Raw genomic sequence first — 6,230 nt, 5'->3', positions numbered from 1 at the left:
TTAATATAAATTACAAGAACAAATTTGAGCTTAATTTCTAATATAAAATTCCAACAAACTCTTAGGAATGCCCCTATCTTTCTATACCATACTACTAGAACAAGAAAACATATATAATATATTTTCAAAAACAAACCTCAAAAAGAAAACATAATATAAGGTTAATTAGGTAATAAATATATTTTACACATTAGTTTCTAATTAGTAAGTTCCAAGTCATGGACATAAAGATATTCTTTTTTAAGTCTTCTGTTTATTCTTACTTGGTTGATTTAGAAAAAAACATCATGTTACACTTATTATTCAGCACATTAGGATGAGGTTTGCAATGAGTACAATCATAACTCAGTTCTAATCCTTTTATTATTTCAAACATAAACTTAAACCAATAAATCAAACCTAATAACTGTTGTGCGCCGTGCGGAAGCGTGCTCAACAACCAAACGAGTTCGCGAGCGATAAGAGAATAGAACTATGCCAAACATGAGTGCAATCACAAAAAATACGACACAAATCAAACTAACACAGAGAATTTACGTGGTTCGGTTAATTGCCTACGTCCACATGGAAAGGATGGAGAAATTTCACTATATGGAGGAGAAATACAACGGGTTACAACTCACACAATCACTCAAATATAACTCTAACCAAAGATCTCAACTCCCTCATAATATCTCCCTCTCAATATGCTCAAAAGACTCTTTTTCTCTCTAATGCTCTCTACTAATTTTCTCTTCTAAAACGTTCCATATATATAGAAATCCTAAAACCAAAAACATACTAGCAATTCTAAAACAAAAATAAAAATAGATTAGGAATCCTAATAACCTGTTACCAAAACAGATTTAAAATCCTAATAACATGTTACCAAAACAGATTAGGAATCTCAATAACCTGTTATCCAACAATTCTCCACCTCGGTGAAGTATTTCCAAAACTAAGCCGATACCAACAAGAGCACCAATGTGTCATCTCTTTAAATCCGGCTGCACCAATGTGTTTGCCTACGTACCCCCTCTCCCAAGGAATCAAGCCGCCCGTAGTTCATCCAAATGCCCGTGAACGACCTCAACAATCACGAATTTGCAACAAGTTTATATAATGATCAAACTTGTTGCTTGGGACCACCCTTGTGAGCATATCCACTGGATTATCTTTTGTGTGGACCTTCACGAGCTCCGCATCCCCATCTTCAAGAACATCTCGAACGAAGTAATAACAAACGTCGATATGCTTCGTTCTCGCATGAAAGACCTGATTCTTCGCCAAATAAAAAGCACTCATGCTATCACAATAAATGGTGATGGATCGCTGCGAAATACCAAGATCCTCCAAAAGTCCTCGAAGCTAAATCGCCTCCTTAACAGCCTCCGTAATCGTTATATACTCTACCTCCGTCGTCGACAAAGCCATTGTAGACTGCAAGGTGCACCTCCAACACACTGGCGTACGGGTCAAAGTGAACACATACCCCATTGTCAACCGGCGTTTATCTCAATCTCCATCGTAGTCTGAATCTATGTATCCAATACATAGCTGCCCACCACTAGTATCCCGCTCAAAAACCAAACCAACATTGAGAGTACCTCGAATGTACCTCAAAATCCATCTCACGACATCCCAATGACACGGACCTAGGTCGTGCATGTATCTAGAAACCATGCTCACTGCCTGTGATAAATCTGGCCTCGTACAAACCAACTTATCCTCCTCTGTAGCTCGAAACCCCAATGGCTGAGTCATATCAATTTCCTCATCAAGATCATCATGAAGAGATACTGTTTTCACATCCAATTGATCTAATTCCAAACCATACTGTGCTACCAAAACTAGCAAAATATGAATCACTAATCTAGACTTAAATCTCACCGGAGTACCTCCAATGCCCTCCTTTTTTTGTATACACCCACTTGTAACCAATAGCCTTCCGTCCCTTTGGAAGCTCGACAAGTTCCCATATGTCATTCCTATGGAGAGACTCCATCTCCTCCTGCATAGCTTCCTGCCACAAATCAGCTTCCAAACTCTGGTCAGCCTCTCTGAATATAGTAGGAACCATCTCATCGACACTCTTCACCGGAAATGCATATGCAACGACTGTGTCTGTATACCTAGATGGTAATCGTATGTCTTTCATGGGTCTTCGAACTGTAATAGAATCCTGAACCTGAGTCGTCGGTCCCTAATCCTGCTCAACTATACTTGTACCCTCCAAATCATCGATGTGCTCGCCTGGCATCACCTCAGTCGACACTCTAATGGATACAGTCATATTTGGACTCTGTGGAGCTGTATCAATCTCCACCACATGTGATATCTTCTCTGTTGGGATGCTCTTCACCGGATGAGAGCTAGGATGCTTCAAGATCGAAGATTCATCGAAAGTGACATCTCTACTCAGCATAATCTTCTTGTCATCTGGATCCCAAAGCTTGTAATATTTCACACCACGCTTGAATCCAACAAATATGGTATTTCTAGCTCGAGGTTTTAATTTATCAGTCTTCACATGATAAAATACAGGGCACCCAAATACCTTGAGCTGATCATAATTGTGTGTTGGCTCTCCCGACCATATTTTCATAGGGATTTTCTCCTCAATCGCAGATGAATGGAGCCTATTAATGTGGTGGCTCATATAAAAAAGTACCTCAGCCTAAAAGATCTTCTCCAAACCACTCTGCGATAATAAATATCAGACCTTCTCCAGCAAAAAACGATTCAATCTCTCTGCCACCCCATTCTTATGCGGTGTATGACTAACTATGAAGTGTCTCTCTATGTCTTTGTCTCGACATAGCTGCTAAAAGGGGTCTTAAGTGTACTCGTCGCCATTGTCGGATCGCAACGTCTTGATTTTTCTCTCAGTCTGCAGTTCCAATCTCTTCTTCCACTCTATAAATATCTCTAGGACTTTACTCTTCTTCTTCATCATGCACACCTAATAACGTCTAGAATAGTCATCTACAAACGTGACGAACCAATGTTAACCACCAAGTGATGTCGTCTTGGTGGGACCCCAAACATCCGTGTGCATGTAGTTCAAGATGCCTCTTTTCCTATGAATGGTTATCCCGAACTTCACCTTTGTCTTCTTGCCAAGTACACAGTACTCAAAGAATTCAACTTTCTCTCTCTTGGCTTCCTTTAATAGCCCCTGCTTGCACAGTACCTACAGTGACTTTTTACCTGTGTGTCCCAACCTATAGTACCAAAGTATGCTCACGTTCGCCTCTAAAACAGCTGAAGCTACCTGGCCAATCTCGGTGCTCCCCTTCAGATAGTACAAATTTTTACTGCGGGCTCCCTTCATCACCACCAAAGATCCCTTAGTAACCTTCGCTACAGCGTTCTCAAATGTCACATTGAATCCCTTCGCGTCTAAAGCTCTAACTGAAATAAGATTCTTCTTTAACTGAGGAACAAATCTCACTTCATTCAATTCACGAACTACTCTATCGTGCATCTAAATCTTGATGGTACGTATCCCACAAATACCATAGGATTGATCATTTCCCATGACTACCACGTCCCCATCGAGTTTCTCAAATGATGCAAACCAATCTCGCCGGGAAGTCACATGATAAGTAGCACCAGAATCAAGCATCCAATTAGATGCATCCACATGGTTCACCTCTGGAGTAATCAACAGAGAAAAGCACGAATCATCGGAATCATTATCTCTCGTGACGTTCACCTCATTGGCCTTCGGGCCCTTCTTCTTGCTATTCTCCTTCTCCTTGAGCTTCGGACAATCTCTCTTTCAATGCCCTTATTCCTTGTAGAACGCACATTGGTTTTTCAACATCTGGTAGTGTCCTCTAGACTTTGACCTGTCTCGATTGCCACCTTTCGGATAGGGACTCTCGTCGACAAGGCCTCTCCTGAAGTGCTAGCTCTGAAGGTTACTTTGTCCTTCCTCCTCAAATAGTAATTTGTCAATGCATTAGTCACTTTACTATATGTGATGGAAGATCGACCGTTCAACAAAGTGAGCACCAAGGTATCATACTCCTCATCGGGTAAGGAGCCTAACAAAATAATCGCATTGTACTCATTCGTTATCTTCTTATCCATGTTAGCCAAGTCCGACAATAATTTTGTATAGTTATTCACATAAGTCGTAAGCAAGGTGCCTCTGGATATCTGGAATCTAAATAATCTCCTCAACAAGTGCAACTGATTATTAACACTCTTTGTAAGATATTTGTTGTTAAGAATCTTCCACATCTTCATCGTAGACGTCACCCCAATCACATCATATTTCAGCTCTTATTCCAAACAAGACCTGATCATCCCACAAGCATTCTTATTCATCTTGTCCTATATCGTCTTATCGTATTTCGGTGGTCTCTTATGGACCATGATGGTCTCTTCTAAATTTTGAGCATTGAGAGCATCCTGTATATCGCTCATTCACAAACTAATATTGATTTTTGTCGTCATACTTCACCACACTAATCTTAGTGTTTTGAAATCCAACCTGAACCATACTCGCCATCGTCTTGATGCTTTCACCAACTTCTTCTCTCATTGCAAACCACTTCAAGTTGTAAAAAAAGATTCAAACTTCGATAGAAATTGAGAAATTACCAACTAAACCCTAGATAGGATTCCAACACGATCTCCTAACCACACAAGGAAAGCGAGATCCCAACGGCAACTCTGTAACGCTATCTCCACCGAAACATAGAACTCTAAGAACCAAGCTTCCACAATGAATCTTTCTCCACTCAATGCCAAAACCCTAGATCTCAAATCTGGAGCTCTGATACCAACTGTTGCGCGTTGTGTGGAAGCGTGCTCGATAACCAAACGAGTTGGCGAGTGATGAGAGAAGAGAACTGTACCAAACACGAGTGCAATCACCAAAAATACGACACAAATCAAACCAACACAGAGAATTTACATGGTTCGGGTAATTGCCTACGTCCACGGGGAGAGGATGAGAAAATTTTACTATATGAAGGAGAAATACAATGGGTTACAACTCACACAATCACTCAAATATAACCCTAACCAAAGATCTTAACTCCCTCACAATATCTCCCTCTCAATATGCTCAAAAGACTTTTTTTTCTCTAATTCTCTCTACTAATTTTCTCTTCTAAAATGTTTTATATATATAAAAATCCTAAAACTAAAAACATACTAGCAATTCTAAAACCAAAATCAAAACAGATTAGGAATCCTAATAACATGTTACCAAAACAGATTTGGAACCCCAATAACCTATTACCTAAACAGATTAGGAATCTTAATAACCTATTATCCAACAATACCTATATAAGCAGGCTGAAGTTTGGCTCAAGGAAAACAAGTGCACTCAGGGTCGAGCTCAGACATGTGTAGTACAAACTAAGCCTAATCTATCCTGATCTATTGAGTTTGGATGCAAATTTGATTCTAAAAATTCCAAGTCCAGATATATGAATGGGATGAAGCTTGAACTCAAGAGAGAGTAAAAGAGTTTTCATAGGCATGCATGACTAAGAGAGTTTAGCATGAACATAGCCTGTAGCGACCTGCGTGGTAGTAGAGTACAAATTCTATTAGAAAACCCACATAGAAACAGGGCGCGTTGCTATTCATTATTGTGTGAGTTGTGCGGTGTTGGGGGATAGTTTAGGAATTTTACAATATGTCCGCTTTATGGTTCATAATGCCCCATCCTTTAGTGGATGTTCCGACAAGATTTGCATCCATAATAGTATGAGAGTACATCCTTATTAAAGAAAGGAAACTATGTCGAAGACGAATTATGATGGAAGAGGTTGATCTTATCCACACATGAAGTTTGAACTCAAGAGAGAGTAAATGAGTTTTCATAGGCATTCATGACTAAAAGAGTTTAGCCTGAACCTAGCCTATAGCGGCCTGCGTGGTAGTAGAGTACAAATTCTATCAGAAAACCCGCATAGAAACAGGGTGTGTTGCTATTCATTATTGTGTGAGTTGTGCGGTGTTGGGGGATAGTTTGGGAATTTTACAATATGTCCCCTTTATGGTTCATAATGCCCCCATCCTTTAGTGGATGTTCCGACAAGATTTGCATCCATAATAGTACAGGAGTACATCCTTATTAATTTTCTCCATAAAAAGACTATATTTAATCGTGAATTTAGAATTTTCCATAAATCGATCCCCCCTCCATCGTCGAAGAAAAAGAAAGGAAACTATGTCGAAGACGAATTATGATGGAAGAGGTTGATCATATCCACACACATTCA

This window comes from Asparagus officinalis, chromosome 5, assembly GCF_001876935.1.
Source record: "Asparagus officinalis chromosome 5, Aspof.V1, whole genome shotgun sequence".
NCBI lineage: Eukaryota > Viridiplantae > Streptophyta > Magnoliopsida > Asparagales > Asparagaceae > Asparagus > Asparagus officinalis.
The sequence above is the reverse complement of the archived record's forward strand: the minus strand, read 5'-3'. Positions refer to the sequence as shown.